Source organism: Delphinapterus leucas, chromosome 17, assembly GCF_059928025.1.
Source record: "Delphinapterus leucas isolate spDelLeu-1000000601 "Yukka" chromosome 17, BTC_Dleu_Yukka2, whole genome shotgun sequence".
Classification (NCBI taxonomy): Eukaryota; Metazoa; Chordata; class Mammalia; order Artiodactyla; family Monodontidae; genus Delphinapterus; species Delphinapterus leucas.
This window is the reverse complement of record NC_143145.1, coordinates 14,059,629-14,082,042: the sequence shown is the minus strand read 5'-3', so window position 1 is coordinate 14,082,042 and position 22,414 is coordinate 14,059,629.

Here is a 22,414-nt window from a genome sequence, read left to right as displayed (position 1 = left end):
TCCCCTGCGTCGGCAGGCGGACACTCAACCACTGTACCACCAGGGAAGCCCAAGGTTTATCAATTTTGTTTATCTTCTCTAAGAACCAGTTTTTAGTTTTATTGATCTTTGCTATCATTTCCTTCATTTTTTTCCCATTTATTTCTGATATGATCTTTATGATTTCTTTCCTTCAGCAACTTTGGGGGTTTTTTGCTCTTCTTTCTCTAATTGCTTTAGGTGTAAGTTTAGGTTGTTTATTTGAGATGTTTCTTGTTTCTTGAGGTAGGATTGTATTGCTCTAAACTTCCGTCTTAGAACTGTTTTTGCTGCATCCCATAGGTTTTGGGTCGTAATGTTTTCATTGTCATTTATTTCTAGGTAGTTTTTGATTTCTTCTTTGATTTCTTCAGTAATCTCTTAGTTATTTAGTAGCATATTGTTTAGCCTCTATGTGTTTGTATTTTTTACAGATATTTTCCTGTAATTGATATCTAGTCTCATAATGCTGTGGTCCAAAAAGATACTTGTTATGACTTCAATTTTCTTAAATTTACCAAGGCTTGATTTGTGACCCAAGATTTGATCTATCCTGGAGAATGTTCCATGAGCACTTGAGAAGAAATTGTATTCCATTGTTTTTGGATGGAATGTCCTATAAATATCAATTAAGTCCATCTTGTTTAATGTATTATTTAAAGCTTGTGTTTCCGTATTTATTTTCATTTTGGATGATCTGTCCATTGGTGAAAGTGGGGTGTTAAAGTCCCCTACTATGATTGTATTACTGTCGATTTCCCCTTTTATGGCTGTTAGCATCTGCCTTATGTATTGAGGTGCTCCTATGTTGGGTGCATAAATATTTACAATTGTTATATCTTTTTCTTGGATTGATCCCTTGATCATTATGTAGTGTCCTTCTTTGTCTCTTGTAATAGTCTTCATTTTGAAGTCTATTTTGTCTGATATGAGAATTGCTACTCCAGCTTTCTTTGATTTCCATTTCTATGGAATATCTTTTTCCATCCCCTCACTTTCAGTCTGTATGTGTCTCTAGGTCTGAAGTGGGTCTCTTGTAGACAGCATACATATGGGTCTTGTTTTTGTATCCATTCAGCCAGTCTATGTCTTTTGGTTGGAGCATTTAATCCATTTACATTTAAGGTAGTTATTGATATGTATGTTCCTACTACCATTTTCTTAACTGTTTTGGGTTTGCTTTTGTAGGTCCTTTTCTTCTCTTGTGTTTCCCACTTAGAGGAGTTCCTTTAGCATTTGTGGTAAATCTGGTTTGGTGGTGCTGAATTCTCTTAGCTTTTGCTTGTCTGTAAAGGTTTTAATTTCTCCATCGAATTTGAATGAGATCCTTGCTGGGTAGAGTCATCTTGGTTGTAGGTTTTCCCCTTCCATCACTTTAAGTATGTCCTGCCATTCCTTTCTGGCTTGTAGAGTTTCTGCTGAAAGATTAGCTGTTAACCTTATGGAGATTCCCTTGTATGTTTTTTGTTGTTTTTCCCTTGCTGCTTTTAATATTTTTTCTTTGTATCTAATTTTTGTTAGTTTGATTATATGTGTCTTGGCATATTTCTTCTTGGATTTATCCTGTATGGGACTCTCTATGCTTCCTGGACCTGATTGACTATTTCCATTCCCATATTAGGGAAATTTTCAACCATAATCTCCTCAAATATTTTCTCAGTCCTTTTTTTTTCTCTTCTTCTTCTGAGATCCCTATTATTTGAATGTTGGTGTGTTTAATGTTGTCCCAGAGGTCTCTGAGACTGTCCTCAATTCTTTTCATTCTTGTTTCTTTATTCTGTTCTGTGGTAGTTATTTCCACTATTTTATCTTCCAGGTCACTTATCAGTTCTTCTGCCTTGGTTATTCTGCTATTGATTCCTTCTAGAGAATTTTTAATTTCATTTATTGTGCTGTTCATCATCGCTTGTTTGCTCTTTAGTTCTTCTAGGTCCTTGTTAAACGTTTGTTGTATTTTCTCCATTCTAATTCCAAGATTTTGGATCATCTTTACTATAATTACTCTGAATTCTTTTTCAAGTAGACTGCCTATTTCCTCTTTATTTGTTTAGTCTGGTAGGTTTTTACCTTGCTCCTTCACCTGCTGTGTATTTCTCTGTCTTCTCATTTTGCTTATCTTACTGTGTTTGGGGTCTCCTTTTCGTGCGCTGCAGGATCGTAGTTCCCGTTGTTTTTGGTGGGTGTCCCCAGTGGCTAAGGTTGGCTCAGTGGGCTGTGTAAGATTCCTGGTGGAGGGGACTGGTGCCTGTGTTCTGGTGGTTGAAGCTCTAACTCATGTTAAAAGATAAACTGAGGCATAGTAAAAATTTTAAGAGTTTGAGTGCAAACTTCCAGTTATAAGATAAATAAGTAACAGGGGCGTAATGCACAACACGATGACTGTACTTAAAACTGCTGTATGCTTTATTTGAAAGCTGTTGAGAGAGTAGGTCCTAAGAGCTTTCATCACAAGGAAAAAACATCTCTTCTTTTTTTTGGAACCTATATGAGATGATGGATGCTAACCAAATTTATTGTGGTGACCATGTCACAATAAATGTAACTCAAATTATTATGTTATATACCTTAAATTTATACAGTGCTCTATGTCAGTTATCTCTGGGGGAAAAACGTTAGGAAAAAAAGGGTTATGTGAGCAACAATCAATTTGAATAGGGCAGTGGCAAAGCAGATGTGGTTAGGAGCCCTCCATGACCTGATTCAGGGGAAAGACTTACATAAAGTGCGGAAGCGAAGAAAGGAATTTATTTGATTGGCTGTAGCTTAAAGCCTAGTTGGCTGTTTGTGATTGGCTGTCCTTAGCTCATTGATTTGTAACCTTGAGGCATTTATAGGTTTAGGTTTTGGTTTGCTTACCTAGAGCTACCTCAGCATTAGGGCCACCTCAGTCTAATGGCCTTATTGTTCAATTAATTAAACACTTGCTTTGGAAACTTGGATAAATAAAGTGGCTTTTAGGGACTTTACACTTCTTATCTTATCAATGGGAATTATAATCCTATAATAATAATGTTAATAGGAATAATGTCTCATTTTTTTCCCAAGGAATGTGATGGAGAATAATAGCTAAGCCTGAAGTGAATGTGATTGGCAAAACTTAAATGTACCCTGAATGATAAACCATACATTTCTCCTAGAATCGGCTTACCAAGGGTGCTCAGGGCAGAATATTTTCCATCTTCACACAACTAGGATGGCATGAGCAGATGTCTGGCCTCATCATGTTTTCAAAACTGCCTAATGGTGTTCAGAAAACGGTGTGCTCTGTGTTGGAATAACCATTTCAAAGAGAGGCAATAGGCCACAAGATGCTTTCAAGATCTCAAAAGAAGCACACAGACCTTAGGTTCACACAAAATTAACACCTTCATTGTCTTTCACAGCCAGACCTGATGGAGGTTATTATCCTGGTTTGCTTTGTAGATGCGTAAGGAGAAGACCCTCCTTAAAAACAGGAAAAATCTGGTCTTGCAATGGCATTCAGATTTTCATAAGTTTTGCATCACATGAAACTTGTAGTCCCCATATGTATTATTGCTCCTAACAGCCACAACTTCATAAAATAATCCAGGTAACATTCTCCAACATTAATGAACTATGAAATTTCCTAGGTGCCGAGAGCAAGCTTTTGACGGGCAGAGAGCTCTGGGATGTGGTGGAAAACCTCTGAATAGACTCAGTGTCTGGACTGAATTCTAGGTTGTTCCTGGCCAAGGGTGCCTGTGAGTTCATTCCCTCCTCTCTCAAAAGAGTGCAAGGCTATTAGCCATTATTATTGACATAACTAATACACGGCACACCTATTTTTAATAATTGCCTTTTAAAAAAATTGCGCTCTTTTTTCTTTCCAGTTTTATTGAAATATAATTGACATACAGCACTGTACAAGTTTAAGGTGTACAGCACAATGATTTGACTTACACACATCATGAAATGATTGCCACAATAAGTTTAGTGAACTTCCATCATCTCATATAGATATAAAAGAAAAGAAAAAAAACTTTTTTCCTTGTGATGAGAACTCAGGATATACACCCTTAACAACTTTCATATATAACATACAGCAGTGTTAGTTATATTAATCATGTTGTACGTTATATCCCTAGTACTTATTTATCTTATAACCGGAAGTTTGACCTTTTGACTGCCTACATCTGATTCCCTATTTTTAATAATTATCTTTTAATATTTTTCAGAGCTCAGTAAAATGGAAGAAAATCAATAATAAGTAAATCAAATAAATTCATTTCCTTTGGTCACATCCAAAGAAATACTGAATCATAAAGAGCTGAACCATTTCTCCAGAACTGAAATAGGTCAGTCATGCCTGCCAGCCTCACCCTTGCAGAAATATTTTAAGGCATGGGCAACCTCTGTCCACCTGCCCTGTAGTTTGAAACCCGAAAAGGGAAAATAGGCCAAGCCATTCCAGTCCTTGGCCATCAGAATCTATAATTGCCACTGCCAAGCATCTTTTAGTCTTGGTGCAAGTTCCAGCTGGAGCTATTTCCATCTGTACAACCGCAGGTGGTTATAGAATTAGCCACACACATTTATAGGCTGTAAAGAAAAGTCTAGTAACAAGTCCATCCTGCTGTGCATCAGTAGCATGTAACAATGGGCTGGAAACGGGTCTATCCTTAAAATAAATGCACCAAAATGCTTTTGTTTTTTAAATCTTCTGAAGTTGCTTATTTAGGCAAAATCACTGCTGAAGGCTGAGTGAATGAAAGGGCAGGGGTAAGCAAGCTTGAAATACATCTACATCCTCTACTATCCACTCAGTTTGAGCCCTTTCCGTGTCCTTCAGAAGCCTGCGTCAGCCACTCGTGCCCTCTGGGGGGGTCACTTTTCACTAGAGCCCCTTGCACTTCCTGTCTTCTGCCTTGGGATTTGGTCTTGTTATAGGGTCTCACTTGAGATATTTCTCACTCTTCCAGACCACGTGGATGCACATTTCCACCATTCACACTCACCAAAAATGGAAATAACAATTTCAATCACAAGGTTCTATTAAGTCCTTCCCTTGTTTCTACACCATTGTTGATTTCTATCGTGCATACGAGAAAGAGAACTTAAATCCAGGATCTTGATGATGAGGTGACACGTGTGGTAGGATGGAAACGGTGATATTTTAATCCTGCAACTGCTTCTCACGAGCTTACTTTTGAATTTGTTCAGAATCGGTTGAGGAAGAGAGGATTAAGTGCGCCTTGAAAATTCCCAACAACTTTGATCTAATTTCCCTGACACCAGGGACTTCTCCAGTCTCAGTTTAGGTCTTTTTTTTTTTTTTTCAGTTTTACTTAAATTGGAAAATTGCCACTCAAAATGATTTTTAGTCTCTATTTGATAGTCACTTTCTCCTTGCAATAAACAGCTCTTCCAATCACTAGTCAGCAGAAAGCTGGACTTCCATCAGTAGTCAGAGGGTAATACTGCCTCCTGGAAGTTGCCCTATTGATTGGCATCCAAGTGGATACGGGATTTCAAATCAGAGTTTCATTAAAAGTCTAGAACGGTCCAGTCTAACAACACAGTCCTGTTCTTTTTTTTTTTTTTTGCGATACGCGGGCCTCTCACTGTTGTGGCCTCTCCCGTTGCGGAGCACAGGCTCCGGACGCACAGGCCCAGCGGCCATGGCTCACGGGCCCAGCCGCTCCGCAGCATGTGGGATCTTCCCGGACTGGGACACGAACCCGTGTCCCCTGCATCGGCAGGCAGATTCTCAACCACTGCGCCACCAGGGAAGCCCCCACAGTCCTGTTCTTTTACATTTGTTGAATTGTCTTCCTAATGGCCCTTAGGACTGAGAACCAAACCCCTTATTTAGATAAAGGGCAGGACTGACGTGTCATCAGGGTGTTGACAGAGGCAGAAGCCAGGCCTTTTGGGTGCATGTGTGTGCATTAGCATCTCAGGCATGCTTCATGGGCCACTATACCTGAGAAAATTTTGAGACTCACCTGGCAAGATGAAATAATGGGTTTCCACATTTAGCATCTTGGCTCTCCAGACACCAGAACTTTTTAGCTCTGACTTAAAAGCTTAGCACAATAGAGATGAAAAAATAGCCACTTTCGATCACAAGGAGAAAATACTTCTTGAAAGTCTCTTATGAACCAGAAGGATGAGTGAAAAGTGAGGGAAATGAGACTGGTTAGATTTTTATACTCCACAAAGCCAGGAGAAGGAATTTTCTGAGTGTCCTTTGCCAAGAGTAAGTCTTTGAAACCCAGCTCAAGATTTGAGCAAAGCTAGCTTGGCTTGTCCTTAATGTAGGATAGAAAAGCAAAAAATGAATAAGGAAAAATGTAAACCCTGGGGATCCAAGGGACATTTCTAAAAGCTCCTTATATTTTGTGACTGCATTCCAGTTCCAATCCTCCCTTTTCTAACCCATTTGGTTTATGGCTGCCAGATTAATCTTCCTGATTACTTTGTGTATGACACTGTCCCTGCTCAGAAACCCACAAGAGTGTTTTTTTTGTCCCTGGAAGGAGACCAGAGTCAATAGCGTGGCTTTCAAAGGTCATCTAGTGCTCGTGTCTGCGTACCCATAGGACTCTTCCTCCAGAGCTACAGGCAAAGGAATCACCCTGTTTTTCCTGAGCATCTCACGCACATCCTCACCTCTCGGCTTTTGCTTGTGGATGTTGCCGTCAAACTCTGGTGTGTGTGAGAATTACTTAAGCTCATTAAAAGTATCAGCACCACTTTCATCCTGTTCTTCCATGTGGGATGTCTCTTTATGCTTTGCTCTGCTTATCTAATAAGCCCTTGTCCTCTTTAAAGGCTGACTTTCGACTCACCAGCAGCCCAACTTCAATAAGCAGGTGTAAAAGGAGGAAGGCATTCTAGGCAGGGGGAAAACAAAGTCAAAACTGGAGATGTTTGGTAACCACCAGTCAAAATCTAGGTGTGCAGATTGCATCTAAGTGACTTAGCATTGCCTGATGTGGCTGCACAGGGGAATTTGCATGCCCTTCATTGGAAAGGTGTCAGCTTAGAGGTTGGAGAGGATTGAGTCTCTGTCCTCTTACTTCCTGGGGCTGGGCTAGCTTGGGTAAGTCCCTTATTCTTCTGGCATCTAGTTCATTCCTTTGGTAAAAGTGTATGCCTTTATTTAGGGATTATATGTTACGACGTGCAATGTGTGTATAATGTAGTGGGTACTTAATATTGGTTCTCTCCCCTTCTGTCTATTAGGGTGAGGGGGACAAGACGTGGAGCCAGTTGTTGTGACATGGTGACAGATCCCACCAGTGCCCTGCCATATCCCCTATTTCCAACTGCCAACCCCTCCATCCCTGTGCTTGAGAACTTTCTCTCTGAGGCATGTTTTTCCTCCCTGTGGGTGGATTGAAAGCTGCCCCTAGTGCTACTAGGGGCAGCTTTCAACCAATCACTAATGGGGACTGTTGTATAAACACCCTAGCTTCCACATCCCTTGGGCATATTTTGCACTGACTGTCAGAGTGACCCAATGGCATTGAAGTCTAGACATTCGGACACCGTGCTCCCACTTGGCCACCTTCTCTCTCTTGTCTCATCCACTCCCCTGCTAGTATTTCCTTCACCTTCTACTTGCACGTGACTTGCATTTGAATCCCCATCTCAGGGACTGATTCTTCCAGAAGAATCCAAACTAAAACAGAATCCTAATCTACATTTCTTTTTACAAGTCCTCCAGTAGGGCTGGCTTAGCTGCTCCCAACTGTTTTATGAATCTGGGTGGCAGAATACGCGTATCATTTCAGTCCTCATAAGCCATGCTGTCATCGTGTAACATAAGAAATGTGACAGTGGCAATAACACGTTACATCTTAGTCACTCTAATGTGTAAACTAATACCACAGTTGGGCGCACTCCATGTCTCTGATATTAAATGATGACTGAATTATTGATAACCGGTCCCACATTCTCTTGAATCAAATATTAATATAGCAATATCTTGCATGTGGTAGCTGGATTCCTTCTGAATGATTTCATCACTCAGAAATCTGACCACGTCTTTCACCTCACACAAGATGAATTGGGTGCATTTTGGAAAGACAACTTGAGGAGATGGAATGTTTAAACATTGGCTGTTGTGTTCTGTCAGAGTAGACATGTGGCAGGCTTTCCCTGGGACAAGTGTCAAACACCAAAGAAGGATTTCTATTGTCTGAGACTTTCATTAGGGTCTATTATAGAATCTGTTCTTGCTGACCTATTTCATGGTAGCCTTGAAATGGTAAACACAAAACACAGCCGTGTCAGAGCTGAAACGAGCTGTTCATCCACACAGTACATATTTGGTATTTGGTTTCAGGTATTTTGGCTTATGTAACCTCACCCTCCTCTGGGTTCCTGTAGTGCTTTCAATCTGTACTGCTCTTAGGGCATCTAGATATTCCTTGTGTGGATACATTTATTGTTGTATGTCTTGCCTCTTCTACTGTTCTCCTTGAAGTCATGGTATTCAATGTTGTTGACCTTGAGATGTTCTCTCCCCAAAGGCCTTATATCTTACCCATCCTTGCATCCCAGAGCTTAGTGAAGAACACAGGACATTGTAGGTGCTCCATAGATGTTTTTTGAAAGACAGCTTTCACCACTGAATGCTTGTAAAAGATCTACCATCTCAGTAAGGTTAGGGGGCTGAGGGATGCTTAGTTCATACTTTTGTCATCTCTCTTCTCAATCAGAAATAATCTTTTTAACTAAAGATTTAAAAAGGAAGGAAAAAATGCTAAGAGATCTGAGAAAATCCTTTGGGAGGTATTAAAAGTGTATGTTAGCTTTTATTGATTTTATTAATATTACTGGTACTCAGTGTCATACCCTTTCATTCAACAAACATCTATGGAACATTTGCTACGATCTGGGCACTGTGCTGCATTCTTGGGATTTTTAGTTTATTAAAACAGTTTGCGGGCTTCCCTGGTGGCGCAGTGGTTGAGAGTCCACCTGTTGATGCAGGGGACATGGGTTCGTGCCCCAGTCCAGGAAAATCCCACATGCCGCGGAGCGGCTGGGCCCGTGAGCCATGGCCGCTGAGCCTGCGCGTCCGGAGCCTGTGCTTCGCAACGGGAGAGGCCACAACAGTGAGAGGCCCGCGTACCGCAAACAAACAAACAAACAAATAAACACTTTGCCACTCATTGCTATGTGCTTCTAGGTAAGTACGAGTCCTTAATAAGCATGAACAAGGGTCTTAAACAGTCATAAAATTTTCTTAGTGTGTTTCTAAAATAGAAATCAGCTGGAGTTGCCATTCTTAAACAAATGTTATATTTTATGTAAAGAGTAAACTTAAAAGATCTGGCACTGACGAACTTCTAGATGCCAAGGACTGTGCTGTACGTGAATTAACTCTGCAAAGCAAGTATTGATTTATGATATATCAACCTGATCTGTTTGTCTTATTAAACATGTATGTTACTAATGTGTGTTATTTTATTTAATTAGCCATCAGATGTTTCTTTTCCTTGGAGATGAGGGAATGAGTTTGCATAGTTAACTCTCCTCTTTAAGAACACGAGTCTTATTTAGAATTTTGGAACACATTTTAAGCTACCTTTGTACTTAGCTATTGTATATAATCCCTAGGAGTGTTTGTCTCCCATTCTTTGTATTCGCTTTCTCCACTAACAAAGAAAGACATAGCACATATTGAAACTTTATAAGTAGATGTTCACTGAAAAGAAGAAACAAAATCCTCATATATATCTCTCTTCCAAATTTCCTAAAAAGTTAAATACTCCTTACTGTAGTCGTCACTTTTTTGTTTTACACCGGCAATTCTTTATACTTAGTGTTTCATTTCCTCTCTGGACTATTATTGTGAACGAATAGGACTTCACAGGTACAACTTGTTTCAATTAACCGTAAGATCATAATAATTATTTCTGAAGGTGAAATTTTCACAGCTTGGTGGTGCTAGATCCTTTAGTTAGAATCTTTTGCCTTTTAAGTAGTGTTCCACAATGACTCTTAAACTCCACCCATAATTTCTTCTGCAATATGTAAAAGTCTGTGATATGAAGTGAATGAAATTATTTTCAGTGTTTTCCTCTGTGAATCTTCAAATATAATTTTAAGTGTTTTAAAGAGTTGATGATACTCCTATCTCTGTGGCTGTGACTCATGGTAATTACTCTCTACCCCCTCCCACTTTTTATAATTGTGCTGTTTTTTTTTCCATTGATGCTTATGTCTCCACTTGGCTAATTCATTTTTTTCCTATTTCCACCCAGCTCTGTGTATTTCTGGGGACTGATTTCTTGGACTCTATTAAGGGCTCCATTGTCCTCTGGCTTATGGTTTGACCTGAACAATGAAATACACCACTTGGAGACTGGAGAGTCTGAGGGGTTTGAGGAGAGAAAGTTTGGGTTATTGATATCCTCACCTCTCCCTTATTTCAGTGTTGCAGTTTGGAGAATGACTGCATCCTTCTACACTAGAGTTTCTGCAGGTATTTTCTTCCCCATGGTTTCAGGTCTCACCGGTAACACTATTTCCTCCCATTGTCCCTTCAACCGAAGGGGTGGTGATGACTCATTGCTAGTCTCTGAGTGCCTCCACATCATTAGCTGGTTCTCTTAATTCCATCGAAGGTCATACATTCTCTTTAGTTAAATCCTTTTGAGTGGAATGCTGTTTCCTGTTGGGACCCTAACTGACACAACAAGTTTTACAAAATCCCCATGTTTGTTCCTGTTGTCAAAGCTTGAGTGCTCAACTTAGAGCAGATGGGCTCCTGTGTTGTCTGCTAAAGCTCTGATAAATGTGGCAGTGAGGATGCACGCTCCTCCCTCTATTCCTGGAAACATTAGAGTTACAATGTACATTGCTGTGAAGTTGGATGAACTTTAATACATCTAATAACCAGTTTCTGACCATCCACCTAATCTCCCTGATTCTGAAATGAAAGATTAAAAACACAGCAGGATTCTTTCAATTTCAGACTCTCCTGGAACCCTAGGCTACTCTATTACTTTTCAACTCTTGACAGTAGTTTTTAATCTTAACTCTTCAGATAGGAAAGCAGAGAGCCACTAAGATCTCATGGGTTGAAGATAAGGGATAACTAGTTTCTAAAATGAGACTATCAGGACAATCCACTAAAATATGTAATTGGGTTTATTTTAAAACAACATCATCAAATAAACTTAACTTCTACCATCTCTGTTTCTACCCCCCTGCTTTGTCATGTCCAAGTTCAAATCCCTTCTATAAAGGTGGTGGTGGCTTTTCCCTTCTTTTTTTTTTATATATATATGTAAGTTTATATATTTATTTACTGGCTGCATTGGGTCTTCGTTGCTGCGTGTGGGCTTTCTCTAGTTGCGGTGAGCGGGGGCTACTCTTCGTTGCAGTACTCGGGCTTCTCACTGTGGCGGCTTCTCTTGTTGCAGAGCACAGGCTCTAGGCACGCGGGCATCAATAGTTATGGAGCGCAGGCTTAGTAGTTGTGGCTCGTGGGCTCTAGAGCACAGGCTCAGTAGTTGTGGCGCACGGGCTTATTTGCTCCGCGGCATGTGGGATCTTCCTGGATCAGGGCTCGAACCTGTGTCCCCTGCATTGGCAGGCGGATTCTTAACCACTGAGCTGCTAGGGAAGTCCCACTTCTCCCTTCTTTATTCTGGTTTTGTTATTCTCCTTGGGATGTGGCCGGTGGGCCCCTCTGGAAGCAGGAAAGTTGTGTTCCCTTCCACTCCAGAATTCTCACTACTGTTTTTCTCATTATCCTTCACTTTGGATTAGAGCTGATCCATCCTTAAGTGCATGAAACCAGGATTACACATTTTGATAATTTGTTTCTGAGAATGTTTACCAAAGTGAGTGACCAGGCGTTATCCTTCTCATTTCTCCTGTGGATTGGCTGTTGGCTCTTTTCCAAGGATATGCCTGGGAAGAGCTAGCTTAGTCTTCTGAGAGGGCCCATGAGTTAATTTCTCTCACTTTTGTAGAATGTTTATGGTAGAGGATGAGAGATATGGGTAAAGTTCTCTTAGAAGGTAGTCATGGGGGTCTCTTCTTAAGACTTATCTCTGTATTTTCTAAGCATTGTAAATTCTAAGAGGTGGAATGGCTGTAACTGTAAGATTACTACCTTTAGCATATTGTGATGGTCTGTTACATTGACAGCCACTGTTGCTCCATGCTTCTTGTATCCATGTCTTTGACTAGTCTCTTTCCCTTGAATGTGTGCTAGCCTGGTGACTACCTTTAGCAAACAGAATGCAGTGAAGTGATGTCATGCAAGTTCTAGTCCTAAGTCTTACAAAGTTCTAGAAGCTCCTTCTTTTGCTTTCTTGGGAGCTATGAGCTACCATGTAAGAAACCTGTTTACCTTGCTGGAGAGATCATGTGGGGAAGCCACATGGAGAGACCACATCAAAAAGAAGAGGCCGGGCTTCCCTGGTGGCGCAGTGGTTAAGAATCCGCCTGCCAATGCAGAGGACACGGGTTTGAGCCCTGGTCTGGGAGGATCCCACATGCCGTGGAGCAACTCAGCCGGCAAGCCACAACTACTGAGCCTGTGCGTCTGGAGCCTGTGCTCCTCAACAAGAGAGGCCACGATAGTGAGAGGCCCGTGCACCGCGATGAAGAGTGGCCCCCGCTTGCCACAACTAGAGAAAGCCCTCGCACAGAAACGAAGACCCAACACAGCAAAAATAAATTAATTAACTAATAAACTCCTACCCCCAACATCTTCTTTAAAAAAAAAGAAGAGGCCATGAGGGTGATGGAGAGGGTGAGGGAGAGGAACCTAGCCATTCCAGGGTCTCCAGCTGAGCCCAGCCCTGAGCTGATCCACTAACTAAATGCAATCACATGAATACCCGCTAGCCAAATAAGGAAAACAGCCACTCAGCTGAGCCCCAGCTGACACCTGTAAACATTCAACATGCTACTGAATGCACAGGGTTAACAGGATGGAAACACACACACTATAACCTGCATCCATATGACATGGACTCCCCTACAGACTGCACCTTGGATGAGCTATTTTTTAAGTAGATCTTTATTGGAGTATAATTTCTACACAATACTGTGTTAGTTGATGTTGCACAACAAAGCGAATCAGCCATATGCACACACATGTCCCCTCCCACCCTCCCTTTCCCACCCCTCTAGGTGGTCACAAAGCACCGAGCTGATCTCCCTGTGCTGTGCGGCTGCTTCCCACCAGCCAACTAGTTTACATTCGGTAGCGTATATATGTCGATGCTACGCTCACTTCGCCCAGCTTCGCCCTCCCACCCCATGTCCTCAAGTCCATTTTCTATGTCTACGTCTTTTTTTTTTTTTTTTGCGGTACGTGGGCCTCTCACTGTTGTGGCCTCTCCCGTTGCGGAGCACAGGCTCTGGACGCGCAGGCTCAGCGGCCATAGCTCATGGGCCTAGCCGCTCCGCGGCATGTGGGATCTTCCCAGACTGGGGCACGAACCCGTGTCCCCTGCATCGGCAGGCGGACTCCCAACCACTGTGCCTCCAGGGAAGCCCTATGTCTACCTCTTTATTCTTGCCCTGCAACTAGGTTCATCAGTACCTTTTTTTTTTTTTTTAGATTCCATATATATGTGTCAGCATACGGTATTTGTTTTTCTCTTTCTGACTTTTGACCCACCTCCTAGAGTAAAGGAAATAAAAACAAAAATAAACAAATGGGACTTAATTGGATGAGCTTTCTACCGTCCTTCTCCTGGCTGAGTTCTTCCCAGTGAGGGGCATCTTTATGATGCCCTGATGTCCAGACACAAGACCATAGCCCCAGAGAAAGACTAGGGTTCCCCCTTCAACTTAAGGTTTCCCTTCTGAGTTCTCGTTTCCTAGTTGGACATTTTAAAGTGTCGTTTCACTATTTTCCATACTGAAAACTATACAGTAATCTCAATGTTCATTCAAATCTAACGGGTGGTGTGAGGTTACATCTGGTCGCACCCCCTCAGTTATTCATTTCTAGAGAAGACAGCACAGGAGATCTTCAAAAAACCCTGGGCAGTTTCAGACTTCAGGTTTGCTGGCATAGCCATGAGTGCCGTTTGTTCAGGATTCTGGTTTTTCTATTTCTGCGCATAACTTAGGGTCACATCCCCTTGTGGTCAGGTGGTCCATGAATTGGAATGCAAGTGATGCCTGTTACTTCTGGCTGGAGCTTTTAAATACAGTTGCGAGACCATCCAGAGCTCTCTTGTCCTCTGCCAGAATTGGCATTGATGGCCAAGGACCTAAAGTAAGGTGATATACGGAAGAGATTTCTTGTGGACCCTCAGTAGACATGCAAGAGTATTGTTTTAAACCACTGATACTTGGGGGTTATTTGTAATTGGAGCATCACCTAACCTATCTTTTTTTTTTTTTTTTTTTTGGCTGCACTGTGTGGCATGTGAGATCTAAGTTCCCTCAGCAGGTGTCGAAACCATGCCCTCTGCACTGGGAGCATGGAGTCTTAACAACTGGACCACCAGCCTCTCTTGATTGATCCATTTATTGTTATGAGAGAGTTCCTGCCAGAGAGACCCCTTACTTGTTCTTTCTTTCTTATTTTAGTCTTTGTGATTAAAGCCTTCCTTAATGGAAAACATATCTATCTTTCTGGTGTATACTTTCCTGAATTAGTTCTGAAATACAAAACAAAGGCCAAAACTCTTAAGCTAACATATGGGGTTTTCTCAAGTTTTTCCCCATTCTTTTTTCCTATGTGCTTCTTCTTGTGTATGTTTAAATACTTTAAACTCCAGCCAAGTTGGGCTACTCACTGCTTGCCTTGCATATCCTGCCTTTCCTTCCTTCTGTGTGCAGTAGAGTGATTCAGAGCAGGTTCTTCAGAGCCAGACAAATTGGGCTCCAGCTCACAGCTCTCTGCAGCTCCGTGGGACCATGAACAGGTCATTCAGTCTTTCAGAGGTGGTTTCTTCTTATGTGAATAGGAGCTATGGTATCTTCCCTACAGTATCAGGGAGAGGACTAATGAGAAAATGCTTGAAAAGTGTTTATTTAGCACAACACTCCATTCATGGTAGGTCCTCAACACCTGGAAGTTTAGCTATGATATTATGCATTTCTTTTAGATGGAATTTCCTATCAGTGACCCTAACTCAGTCCTTCAGGGATAGTTTAAATGCTTTGTCAGACACCTGTGTGTTTTTATTTCCAGCCCACAGTTCTTTCTTTATCTGTAGCAACTATATACCAACTCTTATCTTCTGAAGTCCCAAAGTAATTACTGGTATCTCTTCTAGGTCTAATCTGACGTACCTTACAGATTATGATCTGACCTATACCTTAATGTTTTGCATATACATCTTTTATCATGTATTAGATTTTAAGCTTCTTGAGGGTAGAATCCATGTCTATTTCTCAATTTTGTATGTCCTACAACATCCCATACTGGGCCTGAATACCACTCCAAGTAGGAACTCAATAAAGAATTTTTGAATGAATAATGAGTGGAAATTTACCACACTTGCCTGGGTCACATCACAGCCATTCTTCCTTTCTCTAGGTCCTTTGTTTCTGCTGAATATTTTATTTATCACAAGAAGTCTAAGAAGGAAGAGGCAAACTTGGGAGCCCCACTGAGCTAGGTAATTACAAGCACTGTGTAACTGAATTTTCGTTTTAGTCCTTTGGGACAGGTATTTGTTAAGCCACACATCTAGGGCCACACAGGTGGTAATTGGCAGAGCTGGGCATGTTGATTTCTAGAAACCATGCTGTTTTCATTATATGATATTTGTTTTTGAATCAGGCCTTGTAACAATCTTTACAACTTTTCCTCCAGCCCTCAGGCCAGCTAGCTCATTTTCGGTTCTCACTCTATTAAATGGGATAGAGACATTTTAAAATATGTAGCTCTTAAACACACTGGGATTTCTTCTTTCAGACCCTGACAGAGCTTTAGAGATTGAGACAGAGACACTCAGAGTGAATGCTCATGGCAGATCAATTCTAAATGAGGATGTGGCAGTCCTGAAATGACCTTGAGAATCAACTGGAAATAGGTTTTTAGTTACAGAAACCCCTCCCCTGAACTCCACAAAGAAACCCTACAGGGTGAGAATAGTCTAAGGAAGATAATTTCTCCTGGAGTCCATGGACACAAGCAGAAAGTAAGGAATTCAGTTAAGTGGGAGGAGACATGGGACAATGTCCTCATATTTGTATGCAGGAAAGAAGACAGGGCTCCTCCACAGTATCACCTCCCAGATCAATATGTCCCTTGATAGCCAATAGCTGCACTTGGAATTTGAACAGATCAGGGTGAGGAAAGACTGTGGGGGGTTACAAGAGATGGATCATTGGGTAGGGGCAATGTCAAATTATTATCCTTGGCTAGGAAGTGCAATTCATTGATTTTAGGACCTGGCCACATTTTGGGCTCGGCTCAGCCAAAATTAACTCTCCTCAGGATGCTAATTGGAGAGGAATGCGTTATTTTCTTTGGATCAAATTCAACTCCCAGACAAGGCCCTATGATTCTCAGGTCAGGATTTGGTTCCAAATCATCCCCCAAGCCTTACGCAGGCCTTTACTACTCCTATTTTGCCTCTCATCCCTGCTTCTTTGTGAGTGGGCTCTTGTCAGTTCAGGTTTGACCTCAGTTCTTGCACAAACTGGCAAACTTTCCCGAACCACTGGAATTTCTGAGCAATACATGAGATAATTTCCAGGCAGAGTTTATCTCCTATTCTTATTTCTCATAATCTTATGGGTACTTTTATGGAGCATTTTTCTTTTCAATTCAACCTCTTGGGTTATTCTTATACTGTTACCTCCCTCACTGGATTCCCTGATTAATCCTTATATTCCATAAGGTCATACTATATAGATAGGTAGATATACACACATGTATACATAAGTGTGTGTATATGTGTATATATATATATGTCTGTAACTTATGTGTATACATATATACATGTATATTGTTCACATATCTGTGATGTACGTATACCAATAAATATTTGTTGAATGACATTAAATTTATGGAAACAACTCACTTGTCTTATTGTAATAATAAATTATTATATTTTTGTAATAAATTCTTATTCAGCACCTACTATGCCAGAAACTCTTCCAAGAACTTTTTGTATATTAACTCTTTTAATCCTTACCCCAGCCCTCTAAGGTTAATACTACTATTTTTATTCCTGTCCTCAAGATGAAGAATCAGAGGCACAAAGAAGTTAATTGTCCAAGGTCACACTAATCCAACCCAGAAAGTCTATCTTCAGCGTCCATGCTCCTTATCTCTACATTAGGTTGCTTTTCCATATTACCCTAATGGAAGGGAAGAGAAGTTAATCACATGTGGGCAAAACATTTCTGCAGAAATTTGTAATACTACCCCGTTACAGGAACTTACATCTACACAAACATACACATTTTATTTGTTCATTTGTTCATTCACTCATTCATTCATTTATTTGTCATTCAGTGAATATTTGTTAAATATTTATCAATGTCTTTGTATATGCTAAGTACATGGGATAGATGTGTTGTGTGTGTGTGTGTGTGTGTGCGTGTGTGTTTTAAAGGAAGCATATGTATTTCTTCTGTTCCAGAGTCATGAACTTACTGTTTACTTAGGGGAATCCTAAATGTTACTTTTGGCTTATCCCCTGATTCTTTTATTCTCTGGTGTTTTAAGAAAAGGAGACGTAGAGGCAAGAGGTGAAGAGGAAACCATGAATAATTGATCTCATAAAATCCACTTACATAGTTGAATGTTACGCTGAAGGTGACAATCAGTTTGCCATGCCAACTTCCCCTTCTAGTTTGATCTGCTCACATGCAACGCTTGAAATTGTTTTCCTTGGGTGCCCCATAACCCATCCCCAGCCATTGCTGACTGAACCAGAGAAAGACACAGAACCCAAAGTGAATCATTGTACAAGCGAATGTAGAGACACAGAGGTGTCAGAATGTTAAAGGTGCTCACCTGGAAGTGATGTAGAGTTGAGTCTCAGGTATTGGGCTGGGTCCCTATCAGACAAGACAGCTGAGAAAGAAAGGAGTTGATGCCAGAGAAAAGCAGTTCAGGAACACTACCTGGTCTCTGCAAGACAGAAAAAGTAGTTGAAATTTCCAACTTCCCAGCTCCAATCCTGTGAGATCTATCTGTGTTTGTTTAAGTCTTGGGTTTTCTGTGAGATTCCTTGTTATGTCTTCCCAAGAAAAACCCTAGGTGCTTTTGAAATAGCCTCAGTGGATTTCTTTTCCTCCCAGATACAAAATGACCTTTGGCTTAGCCAGGAAGTGACTCTGCTTTCCTTCAATGAGAAAACTTTTGGAAAATAAAACTCTCTAACCCAAGAATTAGGAGGTTGGTTCCATACTATGGTTGGCTCTAGGTGTCATCAGGTCTCCACTTCTCTCTGTAGAAACATGGATTACCCCCCTGTCTTTGCTTTCTTTTTACTCCTGAGCACTGTGTAGTGATATCTGTCAATGGCCCTGAAGAATGAGAATGATGGCAATAATGTTGGGAAGGCCTGCCCCTAGAGGCTAAGCTCAAATGGCTGTGGTTTCAGCTATGGGGCAGGACATGCCAATTTTGCCCATTGGTTATGATTTTGATGCATCTCAATTCTGCTCAGGGCTAAGGTATTGACTGTTCCCCAGAATCGACATAAACAAGTGGGTAAATCAATATAAACAATTAAAATAGGTTTTAATAGAAGGTTAAACAGAAGTCCTAGAAATATCAGACTGAATCACTCCTTGGTGGGTGGGTTTTGGGAATTTTTCTACCCTTTTAAGTACCTGCTGATGTGCAGAGAAATAAAAAGATTATGGGGGCTGCCTATTTGCTAGGTTGCCTTCAATTATCTCATCTCTAAAGTGGGGGAACGGGTAATGGATTAGATGATCTGTGAGAGTCCTTTCAACATTATGTTTGACTATGAGTGGAGTCAGGGTCATCATAGTAAAGTCAGCAGTTTAAGTATCCACAAAGGTGTTATGCAACAGGTCTTCCTGCATATATTACATGATATCTGCCCAAGGGGACCAGTAAATGATAGTGCATAAGTGGTTGTTATGGGGAAGTTCAGTTTGTGTTAAAAAATTCATTCTGCCATTCTTTGGATGGATTTTCCAACAAAATAAAATTTCCACTGTAAGTGCAGCCAAAGGTGGGGACCTGCTAGGAGAGATTAACATTAAAGCCTATGGTGGGGAGTCTGGGGGGGAAGCAGGGTTTTAATTAAATAAGGCAACGAATCTCGTGCTTTCTGTGTAGCAGGTGCTCAGTACGAGCAAGTTCTTTTCTTCTCTCTTCCCATTTTCATCCATTTTTTTGTTTTCTAAGACTCTTTGCTTCTTAAGATCCATATAAGCACATGCTGGATGGTTTAGCCTGTCTCCCTAAGAAAGTAGCAAAACTCATTCCTAGCTGAATTAAACTCATTCCTTTCCAATGCCAAGAGAACACAGTGAAAGAGGATAAAGGGAATTTTGGGGTAGAATAATTCAACCACTTTCAGAAGCAGGATTCCTTATGGGGAAATTCTTGCTGACTGACCACAGAAATGGAATGCATCTACAGGTACTTTGAGGACAAGATGAAACACTGGATAGGGGAAAAGGAAGTGAAAGCCAATCTAAGCTAAGATGAAGTAATGATATTTTTCATTTAATTCAGGGTGTTCTTATAGTAGAATCAACCTCATTGTATTGTATGTTTATGTGTCCAGTAAATATTTCAACAATAAAATGTTCCAGGGTAACATAATTAAAAAACACTTCATGAGAGCTATGTCTTAGCATATCATTCAGAAAATACGTAAAGATAACTTTTGCTTTTCAGAGAATAATCTGTGAGTTTTTTGTGGGGGAGGGGATGGTGATGGTCCCAGCTTTGGAACCCACAGGAGAAAATATAATGGGGAAACTAAAGAGTGTAGGGATGGCTACAAGTTTGCGTGGCTCTTACCTGTTTCCTCTCCTTGGCAGCAGTTAGCTTGATATCCTACAGCCATCCATCTTTTGCAACAAGATTAAATAGGAAACTGGCCTCTCAGGGCATTGAGAACTCAACTTGTCAAGACGTCACGGTCATGGACTTGATTTTGACGTTTACAAATAGCTGAGGTCCTACTAGTGGTGATGCATGGGTGAGAACTCATGAAAACATACATCAAACAAAAGGCACGTGGTTTCCTACGCATAGAGTTTTACCTTCTTCAAAGTCCCACCCTCTAAATCCTATTTAATGCTTAAAATAACCTTGTAAGGCAGAAATTAATTTCGCCATTTTTAGATGAGGAAACTGAGGATCAAAATATAAGTTATTTTTTCTGTATGATCTGGCAAGGTAGGAACTTAAAATTTCCACGGCCAAATTCAGTTTTCTTTCCCACAACACCTGCCTCTATTGATTAGAACTTGTCCAAGGGCTCTAAGGCTTACACTTACTGTGAAAATCATTGTATTAAGAAAATTTAGTTTGTCCTGTACCCAGCTGCTGTTCTCGTTTTCTGTTACTGGGCCAGTAAATAGTCTTGAATGATCTATTTCAGTAGTTTTCTAACTTGAGGGCGCAAAAGAATCACTGAACATCTTTTAAAAATGCAAATTACTGGGTCTCATCTCCAGAAATTCTGAGACAGTTGGTCTGGAGAAAGGCCAAGGAACCTGCATTTTAATAAGCACTGAAGATGGTTCTGTTTCCTATGATGACCACATACGCAGCTCCAATTATTCTTCTACTTAATGCTGCAATAACAAATGGAGATCTAGACAATTTGCTTTCCACTTGTTTTTGTCTCTGAATTCATAATGCTTTATCATCTCTCAATACTCCCAAATTAATTTCTTCTTCCTGAAATGAAGACTCTGCCACTGAATTTTGCAGCTTTTTTATAACTAGATGTGATCAAAAGTTTTCTTAGTCTCATTTGCCCTGGACAATCCCATCATGTATGGTTCAGATTTCACAGATGACATAGACCTATGAAATCTTTTAACAATTATGATTCTTCTAGCCTGAGCAGCCTTGAGCCTGGTGCAATAAGTATCCAAAATTTAGAGCTATAAAATACGGTTTTCAATTACTGTTCCACCACCTTAGCTGTATGAATCTAGTAATTTAACTTCTCTGAGCCTTGGTTTCCTCATCTGTGTCATGAGGATAATGACATCTGCCTCATAGGATTGCTATGGAAATTAAAAAGATAAAGTATGTTGATTTTATAAACTGCAAACACTATAGCAATGCCTATTGATTTCCTGGGTCTTGGCTCCAAACCAGAGTATTATCTATCACTGACTTTTTTCAGAAGGGTTATGTGGCGGAAACAAAACTGGGTTGCAGAGACTGGTTTCATCCAAGGACCTGATCAACGTGCCCTCAGCGCCCCATCCGGCCGCCCTGCCAGGTGTCTATGTGCGCAAGCCCAGTGAGCGGATGGTTTTAGGACAGATGAGAGAAGAGCTACTGAAGAGACTAGCATGGCATCTGCCCTATGCCTGCCGTGTGGACTGTGCCTGGTCCTTAGGCAAAGATCAGGCAGTGTGTTCCAGACGGAAAGAACGCACACTGCAGAATTTCGGAGAGGGACATTCTCATTTGGGCACTGAGGTTAGTGTGAATGGATTAACACAGTGCAGACTGAGGAGAGCACAGCACTGCTGGTTACCTTGGGGGTCTGCAGCTTTGAGAACCAGAAAAGGCCCTAGGAAGAAAAGCAGGATTTAGTTCTTATTAGGTGGTACCAGCAGAGTTGCCTCCCTTGAAAGACCTGTGGGCAGAGGAATATCATTAAAAAGAGTGAAGGGGAAGAAATGTCAACACATATGAGTCACCATTAAGGATCCTGAGAAACAACTGGGGAGATGTGGGGAGGGATGCCAAGTGCCTAGCTGCTGGAGTTGTGTAGATGGAGTTTCCCCAGGCTCAGTTCTAGCTTGTATTTTCTTCCTAATCTAAACTCTCTTTCAAGTAAATCTCTTCCTATATGCTGATGAGAATCCAAAATACATAGCTCTGGCTGAGATCTGTCAGCCAAACTCCAAAAGGGTAGGTATACACTCCGCCTGCTCAACAGCTCCCCTTGATGTCCTTGGGCACCTCAAACGCCCATCTCCAAAAGCATCATCAGTCAACAATGCAACCTGATGCTACCCTTGTGTTCCTCAGGTGAGTTTATGGTCCCACCACCACTCAGCTGTAGCAGTCAGCTCCCTTCTCTTTCTGTCGCCATTTCTATTTCATCCATCATCAAGCACTGTCAGTTTTACTTCTAAATATTCAGGATTCAATCTACATTTCTCCGTTCTGTCAGTTACTGTAGTTGAAGCTGCTGCGTATCTTTCAGCTGAACAGCTCCTTAAAATACCCCTTGGCTTCCCCAAATCTCCTCTTGCCTTCCCTCATTCTATCTTGAATAACTACCAG